Source organism: Oncorhynchus nerka, linkage group LG22 (genome assembly GCF_034236695.1).
Source record: "Oncorhynchus nerka isolate Pitt River linkage group LG22, Oner_Uvic_2.0, whole genome shotgun sequence".
Taxonomy (NCBI): Eukaryota; Metazoa; Chordata; class Actinopteri; order Salmoniformes; family Salmonidae; genus Oncorhynchus; species Oncorhynchus nerka.
This window is the reverse complement of record NC_088417.1, coordinates 103,145,940-103,161,739: the sequence shown is the minus strand read 5'-3', so window position 1 is coordinate 103,161,739 and position 15,800 is coordinate 103,145,940. Positions and strand designations below refer to the sequence as shown.

The following is a 15,800-nucleotide window of genomic DNA, read 5'->3' as shown; positions in this document are numbered from 1 at the left end:
CTTCCCCTGTTTCATCTCTTCCCCTGTTTCATCACTTCCCCTACTCCCCTGTTTCATCTCTTCCCCTGTTTCATCACTTCCCCTACTCCCCTGTTTCATCTCTTCCCCTGTTTCATCACTTCCCTACTCCCCTGTTTCATCTTCTTCCTGTTTCATCACTTCCCCTACTCCCCTGTTTCATCTCTTCCCTGTTTCATCACTTCCCCTACCCCTGTTTTCATCTCTTCCCTGTTTCATCACTTCCTACTCCCCTGTTTCATCTCTTCCCTGTTTCATCACTTCCCCTATCCCCTGTTTCATCTCTTCCCCTGTTTCATCACTTCCCCTACCCCCTGTTTCATCTCTTCCCCTGTTTCATCACTTCCCTACTCCCCTGTTTCATCTCTTCCCTGTTTCATCACTTCCCTACTCCCCTGTTTCATCTCTTCCCTGTTTCATCTCTTCCCCTCTCCTGTTTCCATCTCTTCCCTGTTTCATCTCTTCCCTACTCCCTGTTTCATCTCTTCCCCTGTTTCATCTCTTCCCTACTCCCCTGTTTCATCTCTTCCCCTGTTTCATCTTCCCCCCCTGTTTCATCTCTTCCCCTGTTTCATCACTTCCCCCTACTCCCCTGTTTCATCTCTTCCCTGTTTCATCACTTCCCTACTCACTTGTTTCATCTCTTCCTGTTTCATCACTTCCCCTACTCACTTGTTTCATCTCTTCCCCTGTTTCATCACTTCCCCTGCTCCCTTTTGTTTCATCTCTTCCCTGTTTCATCACTTCCCCTGCTCCCTTGTTTTCATCTCTTCCCCTGTTTCATCACTTCCCCTGCTCCCTTGTTTCATCTCTTCCCTGTTTCATCACTTCCCCTGCTCCCTTGTTTCATCTCTTCCCTGTTTCATCACTTCCCCTGTTCCTTGTTTCATCTCTTCCTGTTTCATCACTTCCCCTGTTCCTTGTTTCATCTCTTCCTGTTTCATCACTTCCCCTGTTCCCTTGTTTCATCACTTCCCTGTTTCATCACTTCCTGTTCCTTGTTTCATCACTTCCCTGTTTCATCACTTCCCCTGTTTCATCACTTCCTTGTTTCATCTCTTCCCTGTTCCCTTTGTTTTCATCTCTTCCCTGTTCCCTTGTTTTTCATCACTTCCCCCTACTCCCCTGTTTCATCTCTTCCCTGTTCCCTTGTTTCATCACTTCCCCTACTCCCCTGTTTCATCACTTCCTACCCCCTGTTTTCATCACTTCCCTACCCCCTGTTTCATCACTTCCTCTACCCCGTTTCATCACTTCCCCTGTTTCATCACTTCCCTACTCCCCTGTTTCATCACTTCCCTGTTTCATCACCCCTACTCCCTTGTTTCATCTCTTCCCTTGTTTCATCTCTTCCCCTGTTCCTTGTTTCATCACTTCCCTACCCCTGTTTCATCTCTTCCCTGTTTCATCACTTCCCCTACTCCCTGTTTCATCTCTTCCCTGTTTCATCACTTCCCTACTCCCCTGTTTCATCTCTTCCCCTGTTTCATCACTTCCCCTACTCCTGTTTCATCTCTTCCTGTTTCATCACTTCCCCCTACTCCCTGTTTCATCTCTTCCCCTGTTTCATCTTCTTCCCTGTTTCATCTCTTCCCCTGTTTCTCCCCTCCCTGTTTCATCTCTTCCCTGTTTCATCACTTCCCCTACTCCCTGTTTCATCTCTTCCCTGTTTCATCACTTCCCCTACTCCCCTGTTTCATCTCTTCCCCTGTTTCATCACTTCCCCTACTCCCCTGTTTCATCTCTTCCCCTGTTTCATCACTTCTACTCCCCTGTTTCATCTCTTCCCCTGTTTCATCACTTCCTCCCCCTGTTTCATCTCTTCCCCTGTTTCATCACTTCCCTACTCCCTGTTTCATCTCTTCCCTGTTTCATCACTTCCCCTACTCCCTGTTTCATCTCTTCCCCTGTTTCATCACTTCCCCTACTCCCCTGTTTCATCTCTTCCCCTGTTTCATCACTACTCCCTGTTTCATCTCTTCCCCTGTTTCATCACTTCCCTACTCCCCTGTTTCATCTCTTCCCTGTTTCATCACTTCCCCTACTCCCTGTTTCATCTCTTCCCCTGTTTCATCACTTCCCTACTCCCCTGTTTCATCTCTTCCCTGTTTCATCCTTCCCCTGTTTCATCTCTTCCCCTATTTCATCTCTTCCCTGTTTCATCTCTTCCCCTGTTTCATCTCTTCCCTGTTCATCTCTTCCCCTACTCCCCTGTTTCATCTCTTCCCCTGTTTCCATCCTTGTTTCATCTCTTCCCCTGTTTCATCACTTCCCTGCTCCCTTGTTTCATCTCTTCCCTGTTTCATCACTTCCTGCTCCCTTGTTTCATCTCTTCCCCTGTTTCATCAGCTTCCCCTGCTCCCTTGTTTCATCTCTTCCCTGTTTCATCACTTCCCCTGCTCCTTGTTTTCATCTCTTCCCTGTTTTCACTTCCCCTGCTCCCTTGTTTCATCTCTTCCCCTGTTTCATCTTCTTCCCCTGCTCCTTGTTTCATCTCTTCCCTGTTTCATCACTTCCCCTGCTCCTTGTTTCATCTCTTCCCTGTTTCATCACTTCCCCTGCTCCTTGTTTCATCTCTTCCCTGTTTCATCTCTTCCCTGTTTCATCACTTCCCTTGTTTCATCACTTCCCCTGTTTCATCACTTCCCCTGTTTCATCACTTCCCCTGTTTCATCACTTCCCCTACTCCCTTGTTTCATCACTTCCCCTGTTTCATCACTTCCCCTACTCCCTTGTTTCATCACTTCCCCTGTTTCATCACTTCCCCTGTTTCATCACTTCCCCTGTTTCATCACTTCCCCTGTTTCATCACTTCCCCTACTCCCTTGTTTCATCTCTTCCCCTGTTTCATCACTTCCCCTACTCCCTTGTTGCATCTCTTCCCATTTCATCACTTCCCCTACTCCCTTGTTGCATCTCTTCCCCTGTTTCATCACTTCCCCTACTCCCCTGTTTCATCTCTTCCCCTGTTTCATCACTTCCCCTACTCCCTTGTTTCATCTCTTCCCCTGTTTCATCACTTCCCCTACTCCCTTGTTTCATCACTTCCCCTACTCACTTGTTTCATCACTTCCCCTACTCCCCTGTTTCATCACTTCCCCTACTCCCTTGTTTCATCACTTCCCCTGTTTATCACTTCCCCTAATCCCCGGTTTCATCACTTCCCCTGTTTCATCACTTCCCCTACTCCCTTGTTTCATCTCTTCCCCTGTTTCATCACTTCCCCTACTCCATTGTTTCATCACTTCCCCTGTTTCATCACTTCCCCTACTCCCTTGTTTCATCTCTTCCCTTGTTTCATCACTTCCCCTACTCACTTGTTTCATCACTTCCCTACTCCCTTGTTTCATCTCTTCCCTGTTTCATCACTTCCCCTCCTCCCTTTGTTTCATCTCTTCCCCTGTTTCATCACTTCCCTACTCCCTGTTTCATCTCTTCCCCTGTTTCATCACCCTACCCCTGTTTCATCTCTTCCCCTGTTTCATCACTTCCCCTACTCCCCTGTTTCATCTCTTCCCCTGTTTCATCACTTCCCCTACTCCCCTGTTTCATCTCTTCCCCTACTCCCCTGTTTCATCTCTTCCCCTGTTTCATCACTTCCCCTACTCCCCTGTTTCATCTCTTCCCCTGTTTCATCACTTGTTTCATCTCTTCCCTGTTTCATCACTTCCCCTACTCTGTTTCATCTCTTCCCTGTTTCATCACTTCCCTGCTCCCTTGTTTCATCTCTTCCCCTGTTTCATCACTTCCCCTGCTCCCTTGTTTCATCTCTTCCCCTGTTTCACCACTTGTTTCATCTCTTCCCCTGTTTCATCACTTCCCCTGCTCCTTGTTTCATCTCTTCCCCTGTTTCATCACTTCCCCTGCTCCCTTGTTTCATCTCTTCCCCTGTTTCATCACTTCCCCTGTTCCCTTGTTTCATCTCTTCCCCTGTTTCATCACTTCCCCTGTTCCCTTGTTTCATCACTTCCCCTGTTTCATCACTTCCCCTGTTCCCTTGTTTCATCACTTCCCCTGTTTCATCACTTCCCCTGTTTCATCACTTCCCTTGTTTCATCTCTTCCCCTGTTCCCTTGTTTCATCTCTTCCCCTGTTCCTTGTTTCATCACCCCCTACTCCCCTGTTTCATCTCTTCCCTGTTCCCTTGTTTCATCACTTCCCCTACTCCCTGTTTCATCACTTCCCCTACTCCCTGTTTTTCATCACTTCCTCTACTCCCCCTGTTTCATCACTTCCCTGTTTCATCACTTCCTCTACCCCCCGTTCATCACTTCCCTGTTTCATCACTTCCCCCTACTCCCCTGTTTCATCACTTCCCTGTTTCATCACTTCCCCTCTCCTTGTTTCATCTCTTCCTTGTTTCATCTCTTCCCCTGTTCCTTGTTTCATCTTCCCCCTACTCCCCTGTTTCATCTCTTCCCCTGTTTCATCACTTCCCCTACTCCCCTGTTTCATCTCTTCCCCTGTTTCATCACTTCCCCTACTCCCCTGTTTCATCTCTTCCCCTGTTTCATCACTTCCCTACTCCCCTGTTTCATCTCTTCCCCTGTTTCATCACTTCCCCCTACTCCCCTGTTTCATCTCCTCCCTGTTTCATCCTTCCCCTACTCCTGTTTCATCTCTTCCCTGTTTCATCACTTCCCCTACTCCCCTGTTTCATCTCTTCCCCTGTTTCATCACTTCCCCTACTCCCCTGTTTCATCTCTTCCCCTGTTTCATCACTTCCCCTGTTTCATCTCTTCCCCTGTTTCATCACTTCCCCTACTCCCCTGTTTCATCTCTTCCCCTGTTTCATCACTTCCCCTACTCCCCTGTTTCATCTCTTCCCCTGTTTCATCACTTCCCCTACTCCCCTGTTTCATCTCTTCCCCTGTTTCATCACTTCCCCTACCCCTGTTTCATCTCTTCCCTGTTTCATCACTTCCCCTACTCCCTGTTTCATCTCTTCCCCCTGTTTCATCACTTCCTACTCCCCTGTTTCATCTCTTCCCTGTTTCATCACTTCCCCTACTCCCCTGTTTCATCTCTTCCCTGTTTCATCACTTCCCCTACTCCCCTGTTTCATCTCTTCCCCTGTTTCATCACTTCCCCTGTTTCATCTCTTCCCCTGTTTCATCTCTTCCCCTACTCCCCTGTTTCATCTCTTCCCCTGTTTCATCTCTTCCCCTGTTTCATCTCTTCCCCTACTCCCCTGTTTCATCTCTTCCCCTGTTTCATCACTTGTTTCATCTCTTCCCCTGTTTCATCACTTCCCCTGCTCCCTTGTTTCATCTCTTCCCCTGTTTCATCACTTCCCCTGCTCCCTTGTTTCATCTCTTCCCCTGTTTCATCACTTCCCTGCTCCTTGTTTTCATCTCTTCCCTGTTTCATCACTTCCCCTGCTCCCTTGTTCATCTCTTCCCCTGTTTCATCACTTCCCTGCTCCCCTTGTTTCATCTCTTCCCCTGTTTCATCACTTCCTGCTCCCCTTGTTTCATCTCTTCCCCTGTTTCATCACTTCCCCTGCTCCCTTGTTTCATCTCTTCCCCTGTTTCATCACTTCCCCTGCTCCCTTGTTTCATCTCTTCCCCTGTTTCATCACTTCCCCTGCTCCCTTGTTTCATCTCTTCCCCTGTTTCATCACTTCCCCTGTTCCCTTGTTTCATCTCTTCCCCTGTTTCATCACTTCCCCTGTTCCCTTGTTTAATCTCTTCCCCTGTTTCATCTCTTCCCCTGTTTCATCACTTCCCCTGTTCCCTTGTTTCATCTCTTCCCCTGTTCCCTTGTTTCATCACTTCCCCTGTTCCCTTGTTTCATCACTTCCCCTGTTCCCCTGTTTCATCACTTCCCCTGTTCCCCTGTTTCATCACTTCCCCTGTTCCCTTGTTTCATCTCTTCCCCTGTTTCATCACTTCCCCTGTTCCCTTGTTTCATCTCTTCCCCTGTTCCCTTGTTTCATCTCTTCCCCTGTTCCCTTGTTTCATCTCTTCCCCTGTTCCCTTGTTTCATCACTTCCCCTACTCCCCTGTTTCATCTCTTCCCCTGTTCCCTTGTTTCATCACTTCCTCTACTCCCCTGTTTCATCACTTCCCCTGTTTCATCACTTCCTCTACCCCTGTTTCATCACTTCCCCTACTCCCTTGTTTCATCTCTTCCCTTGTTTCATCTCTTCCCCTGTTCCCTTGTTTCATCACTTCCCCTACTCCCCTGTTTCATCACTTCCCCATCTCCCCTGTTTCATCACTTCCCCTACTCCCCTGTTTCATCACTTCCTCTACTCCCCTGTTTCATCACTTCCCCTGTTTCATCACTTCCCCTGTTTCATCACTTCCCCTACTCCCCTGTTTCATCACTTCCCCTGTTTCATCACTTCCCCTGTTTCATCACTTCCCCTGTTTCATCACTTCCCCTGTTTCATCACTTCCCCTGTTTCATCACTTCCCCTACTCCCCTGTTTCATCACTTCCCCTGTTTCATCACTTCCTCTACTCCCCTGTTTCATCACTTCCCCTGTTTCATCACTTCCCCTGTTTCATCACTTCCCCTGTTTCATCACACTCGGTGGACAAGGCAGGCAACTCCGAAAGTCATTATTTTGTGATGTTTGACTGTCCATTAGGCTCCATCTTTAGTTGTTGTGGAGGGGAGGCTATAGTAGTGTGTCTGTGTTCCAGGTGAGCATGCAGGAGTGTGGTTCATTGACATGAAGAACGGTGGGGGCAGTGCGGGTAGTGGAGAACCCCCAGTCAAAGCTGACGTGGTCATGACCATGGACAGCGCCGACTTCACCAAGATGTTCGCAGGTTAGTGTGACTGACTGGATAGCTGGGTCGTGTTCATTGGGTGAAAACGGATGAAAACAGAACTGAAACAGGAAGGAATACCTGCCACTCACCTGGGTCCTATTCACCGTGGCAAACCATTTTTTGCAACATTTGGTTCTTATTGAATATGACTCTAGACGGGTTCAATGAGAAACGTTTCTGTTGGCCTGATGAACACGGCCGCATTTGCTTTTTTTCATGAGTTATTTCTGATGTCTTTGCCACTATAGTTCTCTCTTTAGTGATACACATGGTGCCGCTCTCTTCATGTTGTGGTTCTCTCTCTCCCTCTCGTAACATGTTGTGGTTCTCTCTCTCTCTCTCTCTCCCTCTCGTAACGTGTTGTGGTTCTCTCTCTCTCTCTCTCTCTCTCTCTCTCTCTCTCTCTCTCTCTCTCTCAACATGTTGTGGTTCTCTCTCTCTCGTAACGTGTTGTGGTTCTCTCTCTCTCGTAACGTGTTGTGGTTCTCTCTCTCCCTCTCGTAACATGTTGTGGTTCTCTCTCTCTCTCTCGTAACGTGTTGTGGTTCTCTCTCTCTCTCTCTCTCTCTCTCTCTCGTAACGTGTTGTGGTTCTCTCTCTCTCTCTCTCTCTCTCTCTCTCGTAACATGTTGTGGTTCTCTCTCTCTCTCTCTCTCTCTCTCTCTCTCTCTCTCTCTCTCTCTCTCTCGAACATGTTGTGGTTCTCTCTCTCTCTCTCGTAACATGTTGTGGTTCTCTCTCTCTCTCTCTCTCGTAACATGTTGTGGTTCTCTCTCTCTCTCTCTCTCTCGTAACATGTTGTGGTTCTCTCTCTCTCCCTCTCGTAACATGTTGTGGTTCTCTCTCTCTCCCTCTCGTAACATGTTGTGGTTCTCTCTCTCTCGTAACATGTTGTGGTTCTCTCTCTCTCGTAACGTGTTGTGGTTCTCTCTCTCTCGTAACGTGTTGTGGTTCTCTCTCTCTCCCTCTCGTAACATGTTGTGGTTCTCTCTCTCTCCCTCTCGTAACATGTTGTGGTTCTCTCTCTCTCGTAACATGTTGTGGTTCTCTCTCTCTCGTAACGTGTTGTGGTTCTCTCTCTCTCTCTCCCTCTCGTAACGTGTTGTGGTTCTCTCTCTCTCGTAACGTGTTGTGGTTCTCTCTCTCCCTCTCGTAACGTGTTGTGGTTCTCTCTCTCTCTCTCTCTCGTAACGTGTTGTGGTTCTCTCTCTCTCTCTCTCTCTCGTAACGTGTTGTGGTTCTCTCTCTCTCTCTCTCTCTCTCTCGTAACGTGTTGTGGTTCTCTCTCTCTCTCGTAACGTGTTGTGGTTCTCTCTCTCTCTCGTAACGTGTTGTGGTTCTCTCTCTCTCTCTCTCTCTCTCTCTCGTAACATGTTGTGGTTCTCTCTCTCTCTCTCTCTCTCTCGTAACATGTTGTGGTTCTCTCTCTCCCTCTCGTAACACGTAATGTTGTGGTTCTCTCTCTCTCTCTCCCTCTCGTAACGTGTTGTGGTTCTCTCTCTCTCGTAACGTGTTGTGGTTCTCTCTCTCCCTCTCGTAACGTGTTGTGGTTCTCTCTCTCCCTCTCGTAACGTGTTGTGGTTCTCTCTCTCTCTCTCTCTCTCTCGTAACGTGTTGTGGTTCTCTCTCTCTCTCTCTCTCTCGTAACGTGTTGTGGTTCTCTCTCTCTCTCTCTCTCTCTCGTAACGTGTTGTGGTTCTCTCTCTCTCTCTCTCTCTCGTAACGTGTTGTGGTTCTCTCTCTCTCTCGTAACGTGTTGTGGTTCTCTCGTAACGTGTTGTGGTTCTCTCTCTCTCTCGTAACGTGTTGTGGTTCTCTCTCTCTCTCGTAACATGTTGTGGTTCTGTCTCTCTCTCGTAACGTGTTGTGGTTCTCTCTCTCTCTCTCTCTCTCTCTCTCGTAACATGTTGTGGTTCTCTCTCTCTCTCTCTCTCTCTCTCTCTCGTAACGTGTTGTGGTTCTCTCTCGTAACGTGTTGTGGTTCTCTCTCTCTCTCTCTCTCTCTCTCTCGTAACGTGTTGTGGTTCTCTCTCTCTCTCGTAACGTGTTGTGGTTCTCTCTCGTAACGTGTTGTGGTTCTCTCTCTCTCTCTCTCTCTCTCTCTCGTAACGTGTTGTGGTTCTCTCTCTCTCTCTCTCGTAACGTGTTGTGGTTCTCTCTCTCTCTCTCTCGTAACGTGTTGTGGTTCTCTCTCTCTCTCTCTCGTAACGTGTTGTGGTTCTCTCTCTCTCGTAACATGTTGTGGTTCTCTCTCTCTCTCTCTCGTAACGTGTTGTGGTTCTCTCTCTCTCTCTCTCTCTCTCGTAACGTGTTGTGGTTCTCTCTCTCTCGTAACGTGTTGTGGTTCTCTCTCTCTCTCTCTCGTAACGTGTTGTGGTTCTCTCTCTCTCTCGTAACGTGTTGTGGTTCTCTCTCTCTCTCTCTCTCTCTCTCGTAACGTGTTGTGGTTCTCTCTCTCTCTCTCTCTCGTAACGTGTTGTGGTTCTCTCTCTCTCGTAACGTGTTGTGGTTCTCTCTCTCGTAACGTGTTGTGGTTCTCTCTCTCTCTCTCTCTCTCTCTCTCTCGTAACGTGTTGTGGTTCTCTCTCTCTCTCGTAACGTGTTGTGGTTCTCTCTCTCTCTCGTAACGTGTTGTGGTTCTCTCTCTCTCTCTCTCTCGTAACGTGTTGTGGTTCTCTCTCTCGTAACGTGTTGTGGTTCTCTCTCTCTCTCCCTCTCGTAACATGTTGTGGTTCTCTCTCTCTCTCTCTCTCTCGTAACGTGTTGTGGTTCTCTCTCTCTCTCTCTCTCTCTCTCTCTCTCGTAACGTGTTGTGGTTCTCTCTCTCTCTCTCTCTCTCTCGTAACTTGTTGTGGTTCTCTCTCTCTCTCTCTCGTAACGTGTTGTGGTTCTCTCTCTCTCTCTCTCGTAACGTGTTGTGGTTCTCTCTCTCTCGTAACGTGTTGTGGTTCTCTCTCTCTCGTAACGTGTTGTGGTTCTCTCTCTCTCGTAACGTGTTGTGGTTCTCTCTCCCTCTCGTAACGTGTTGTGGTTCTCTCTCTCTCGTAACGTGTTGTGGTTCTCTCTCTCTCCCTCTCGTAACATGTTGTGGTTCTCTCTCTCTCCCTCTCGTAACATGTTGTGGTTCTCTCTCTCTCGTAACATGTTGTGGTTCTCTCTCTCTCGTAACGTGTTGTGGTTCTCTCTCTCTCTCTCCCTCTCGTAACGTGTTGTGGTTCTCTCTCTCCCTCTCGTAACGTGTTGTGGTTCTCTCTCTCTCTCTCTCTCGTAACGTGTTGTGGTTCTCTCTCTCTCTCTCTCTCTCGTAACGTGTTGTGGTTCTCTCTCTCTCTCTCTCTCTCTCTCTCTCTCGTAACGTGTTGTGGTTCTCTCTCTCTCTCGTAACGTGTTGTGGTTCTCTCTCTCTCTCGTAACATGTTGTGGTTCTGTCTCTCTCTCGTAACGTGTTGTGGTTCTCTCTCTCTCTCTCTCTCTCGTAACATGTTGTGGTTCTCTCTCTCTCTCTCTCTCTCTCTCTCGTAACATGTTGTGGTTCTCTCTCGTAACGTGTTGTGGTTCTCTCTCTCTCTCTCTCTCTCGTAACGTGTTGTGGTTCTCTCTCTCTCTCGTAACGTGTTGTGGTTCTCTCTCTCTCTCGTAACGTGTTGTGGTTCTCTCTCTCTCTCTCTCTCTCTCTCTCTCGTAACATGTTGTGGTTCTCTCTCTCTCTCTCTCTCTCTCGTAACATGTTGTGGTTCTCTCTCTCTCCCTCTCGTAACATGTTGTGGTTCTCTCTCTCTCGTAACGTGTTGTGGTTCTCTCTCTCCCTCTCGTAACGTGTTGTGGTTCTCTCTCTCTCGTAACGTGTTGTGGTTCTCTCTCTCCCTCTCGTAACGTGTTGTGGTTCTCTCTCTCTCTCTCTCTCTCGTAACGTGTTGTGGTTCTCTCTCTCTCTCTCTCTCTCTCGTAACGTGTTGTGGTTCTCTCTCTCTCTCTCTCTCTCTCTCGTAACGTGTTGTGGTTCTCTCTCTCTCTCTCTCTCTCTCTCTCGTAACGTGTTGTGGTTCTCTCTCTCTCGTAACGTGTTGTGGTTCTCTCTCTCTCTCGTAACGTGTTGTGGTTCTCTCTCTCTCTCGTAACGTGTTGTGGTTCTCTCTCTCTCTCGTAACATGTTGTGGTTCTGTCTCTCTCTCGTAACGTGTTGTGGTTCTCTCTCTCTCTCTCTCTCTCGTAACATGTTGTGGTTCTCTCTCTCTCTCTCTCTCTCTCGTAACGTGTTGTGGTTCTCTCTCGTAACGTGTTGTGGTTCTCTCTCTCTCTCTCTCTCTCTCGTAACGTGTTGTGGTTCTCTCTCTCTCTCGTAACGTGTTGTGGTTCTCTCTCTCTCTCTCTCTCTCTCTCTCTCTCTCGTAACGTGTTGTGGTTCTCTCTCTCTCTCTCTCGTAACGTGTTGTGGTTCTCTCTCTCTCTCTCTCGTAACGTGTTGTGGTTCTCTCTCTCTCTCTCTCGTAACGTGTTGTGGTTCTCTCTCTCTCTCGTAACATGTTGTGGTTCTCTCTCTCTCTCTCTCTCTCTCTCTCTAACGTAGCAGTGTTGTGGTTCTCTCTCTCTCTCTCTCTCTCTCGTAACGTGTTGTGGTTTCTCTCTCTCTCGTAACGTGTTGTAGTTCTCTCTCTCTCTCTCGTAACGTGTTGTGGTCTCTCTCTCTCTCTCGTAACGTGTTGTGGTTCTCTCTCTCGTAACGTGTTGTGGTTCTCTCTCTCTCTCTCTCTCTCTCTCGTAACGTGTTGGTTCTCTCTCTCTCTCTCGTAACGTGTTGTGGTTTCTCTCTCTCGTAACGTGTTGTGGTTTCTCTCTCTCTCGTAACGTGTTGTGGTTCTCTCTCTCTCTCGTAACGTGTTGTGGTTCTCTCTCTTTCGTAACGTGTTGTAGTTCTCTCTCTCTCCCTCTCTCGTAACATGTTTGGTTTCTCTCTCTCTCTCTCTCTCTCTCGTAACGTGTTGTGGTTCTCTCTCTCTCTCTCTCTCTCTCTCGTAACGTGTTGTGGTTCTCTCTCTCTCTCTCTCTCTCTCGTAACTTGTTGTGGTTCTCTCTCTCTCTCTCTCTCTCGTAACGTGTTGTGGTTCTCTCTCTCTCTCGTAACGTGTTGTGGTTCTCTCTCTCTCGTAACGTGTTGTGGTTCTCTCTCTCTCGTAACGTGTTGTGGTTCTCTCTCTCTCTCTCTCTCTCGTAACGTGTTGTGGTTCTCTCTCTCTCTCTCTCGTAACGTGTTGTGGTTCTCTCTCTCTCTCTCGTAACGTGTTGTGGTTCTCTCTCTCTCTCTCGTAACGTGTTGTGGTTCTCTCTCTCTCTCTCTCGTAACGTGTTGTGGTTCTCTCTCTCTCGTAACATGTTGTGGTTCTCTCTCTCTCTCTCGTAACGTGTTGTGGTTCTCTCTCTCTCTCTCTCTCGTAACGTGTTGTGGTTCTCTCTCTCTCTCTCGTAACGTGTTGTGGTTCTCTCTCTCTCTCTCTCGTAACGTGTTGTGGTTCTCTCTCTCTCTCTCTCGTAACGTGTTGTGGTTCTCTCTCTCGTAACGTGTTGTGGTTCTCTCTCTCGTAACGTGTTGTGGTTCTCTCTCTCTCTCTCTCGTAACGTGTTGTGGTTCTCTCTCTCTCTCTCTCGTAACGTGTTGTGGTTCTCTCTCTCGTAACATGTTGTGGTTCTCTCTCTCTCTCTCTCTCTCTCTCTCTCGTAACGTGTTGTGGTTCTCTCTCTCTCTCTCTCGTAACGTGTTGTGGTTCTCTCTCTCTCTCTCTCTCTCTCCCTCTCGTAACGTGTTGTGGTTCTCTCTCTCTCTCGTAACGTGTTGTGGTTCTCTCTCTCTCTCTCGTAACGTGTTGTGGTTCTCTCTCTCTCTCTCTCTCTCGTAACGTGTTGTGGTTCTCTCTCTCTCTCTCTCTCTCTCGTAACGTGTTGTGGTTCTCTCTCTCGTAACGTGTTGTGGTTCTCTCTCTCTCGCTCTCTCTCTCTCGTAACGTGTTGTGGTTCTCTCTCTCGTAACATGTTGTGGTTCTCTCTCTCTCTCGTAACGTGTTGTGGTTCTCTCTCGTAACGTGTTGTGGCTCTCTCTCTCTCACGTAACGTGTTGTGGTTCTCTCTCTCTCTCTCTCTCTCTCTCGTAACGTGTTGTGGTTCTCTCTCTCGTAACATGTTGTGGTTCTCTCTCTCTCTCGTAACGTGTTGTGGTTCTCTCTCTCTCTCTCGTAACGTGTTGTGGCTCTCTCTCTCTCTCGTAACGTGTTGTGGTTCTCTCTCTCTCTCTCTCGTAACGTGTTGTGGTTCTCTCTCTCTCTCTCTCTCGTAACGTGTTGTGGTTCTCTCTCTCTCTCTCTCTCTCTCGTAACGTGTTGTGGTTCTCTCTCTCTCGCTCTCTCTCTCTCGTAACGTGTTGTGGTTCTCTCTCTCGTAACGTGTTGTGGTTCTCTCTCGTAACGTGTTGTGGTTCTCTCTCTCTCTCGTAACGTGTTGTGGTTCTCTCTCTCTCTCTCTCTCTCTCTCGTAACGTGTTGTGGTTCTCTCTCTCTCTCTCTCTCTCTCGTAACGTGTTGTGGTTCTCTCTCTCTCTCTCTCGTAACGTGTTGTGGTTCTCTCTCTCTCTCCCTCTCGTAACGTGTTGTGGTTCTCTCTCTCTCTCGTAACGTGTTGTGGTTCTCTCTCTCTCTCGTAACGTGTTGTGGTTCTCTCTTGTAACATGTTGTGGTTCTCTCTCTCTCTCTCTCTCTCGTAACATGTTGTGGTTCTCTCTCTCTCTCTCTCAACGTGTTGTGGTTCTCTCTCTCGTAACGTGTTGTGGTTCTCTCTCATAACATGTTGTGGTTCTCTCTCTCTCTCTCTCTCTCTCTCTCTCTCTCTCTCTCTCTCTCTCTCGTAACGTGTTGTGGTTCTCTCTCTCCAGGCAAACTAAAGCCCACCTTGGCCTTTATGTCAGGGAAGCTGATGATTAAAGGAGACATGACCCTGGCTATCAAGATGGAGAAGATGATGTCCATGATGAAGTCTAAACTCTAAATTATAACAACGAGGAGATGCCTATTCGCTACATCTGGTGCCTTCAAGACAACTGGGAACTTTATAATATAATAAAAATTATAATCTGAATTATAGTCTGACTGTTAAAAATGGTGGACTGTTTCCTCCGACACATTGGTGCGGCTGACTTCCGGGTTGGATGCGCGCTGTGTTAAGAAGCAGTGTGGCTTGGTTGGGTTGTGTATCGGAGGACCTTCGTCTCTCCCGAGCCCGTACGGGAGTTGTAGCGATGAGACAAGATAGTAGCTACTAAAACAATTGGATACCATGAAATTTTCCACGAAAAAGGGGGTAAAAATTCAACAAACAAAAAAAACCAACATCAAAATATTGTGGTCGGAGATCCACGACGATGCCTCTGAATTCTGACGTTATAGATTTACAAGTTCCATGTTGTCTAAAATGGTACCCTGTAATAGAGGGAACCCGGGTGTCAAATGGGACATACCCAGAATGTCTAACGAAATGTGCCGTTTTCCATCGCTCTGAATGTGTCCTAACTGAACTGTCCCTCCTCCCTCTTCTTCTCTAAGTTTTCTAATAAACCAGTTGTTCTAATTGTACTGCTGTTTCTGTTTTGTCGTCGTGGCTGTCGTGGCTCACATTGTTCAGTAAATCCCCGGGACACTCGGGTGTGTCAGTTATTCAGCTTATCCAGAGAGACATGTAGAATTTACAAACTGGAAGATACAGTAGAAATTAATGTTATGTCAAGTATGAGTGTTACAAATATAATATGAATAGTGTCTTGGTTTGAGCAGATGAATCAATAGTATATAAAATAAAGGTTTGATTTTAAGTTAAATAGTTAAATGGAACAGCAGCTGTGTGTGTGTGCGCTTAAGGGGTGGATGTGTGGAGAGTTCCAATTTTGCTTCCACTTGGGGCCCTTAAGGGGCGGCAGGGTAGCCTAGTGGTTAGAGTGTAGAGGTGGCAGGGTAGCCTAGTGGTTAGAGTGTAGAGGTGGCAGGGTAGCCTAGTGGTTAGAGCATTGGACTAGTAACCGAAAGGTTGCAAGTTCAAATCCCTGAGCTGACAAGGTACAAATCTGTTGTTCTGCCCCTGAAGAGGCAGTTAAACCCACTGTTCCTAGACCAGTTAACCCACTGTTCCTAGACCAGTTAACCCCCTGTTCCTAGGCCAGTTAACCCACTGTTCCTAGACCAGTTAACCCACTGTTCCTAGACCAGTTAACCCACTGTTCCTAGACCAGTTATCCCCACTGTTCCTAGGCCAGTTAACCCACTGTTCCTAGGCCAGTTAACCCACTGTTCCTAGGCCGTCATTGAAAATAAGAATTTCTTCTTAACTGACTTGCCTAGTTAAATAAAGGTAAAATTAAAAATGAAGGTCAACGGGATCAAAAACCTGGTTGCCTCTGTTCAGGAGGCTGAAACTTGTCCATAAGTGGATCTTCCAGCAGGACAAAAACACCAAAGCAACACACAAAAATGAACAGTGAATTGACCACAAAATGACCCATTTAAAACCTGTAGTTTGAATTGAAGAGGGCGGGCTATAAGCGCAGACGGTCGGATATCAAGGATCTGTAAAGATTCTGTATAGAGGAATGGTCTAAGATCCTGTCTACTGCCAAGATGGGGGCCTCTTCTTGTTTTTTTCTTCTGAAATTCAGCCATGCCGGACTGACCACGCCCATTGACACACCCCTTTTTGAACCAGGGGAAGAAAGCAGGGGTGCCCAAAATATTTTTCAGAAATAAATATATTACTTATTAAATAAAATATTTTTCTCTGATCAATTTGTCTTAGTAAAATTGTTCCTTTTTTTTTTAGCGTACAGCATAGTTCAGTGGTTCTTGGTTCGTCCACTGCAGTTGGTGTCTACTGTAGGTCCCCCTCTTCCTCCTATCGTCTCTGCGTCTCTTGGTTCGTCCACTGCAGCTGGTGTCTACTGTAGGTCCCCCTATCGTCTCTGCGTCTCTA

At 47.4% G+C, this 15,800-nt stretch overlaps 1 long non-coding RNA gene across 1 annotated transcript; it reads left to right on the top strand.

Moving 5' to 3' along the window:
- Nucleotides 1-6,670: 6,670 nt before the first annotated feature.
- LOC135563852 (uncharacterized) lies at nt 6,671-14,416 on the top strand. Its single transcript, XR_010460609.1, has 2 exons — nt 6,671-6,800; nt 13,720-14,416. It is a non-coding gene; the product is annotated as an uncharacterized LOC135563852 (long non-coding RNA).
- The last annotated feature ends 1,384 nt before the right edge of the window (nt 14,417-15,800 follow it).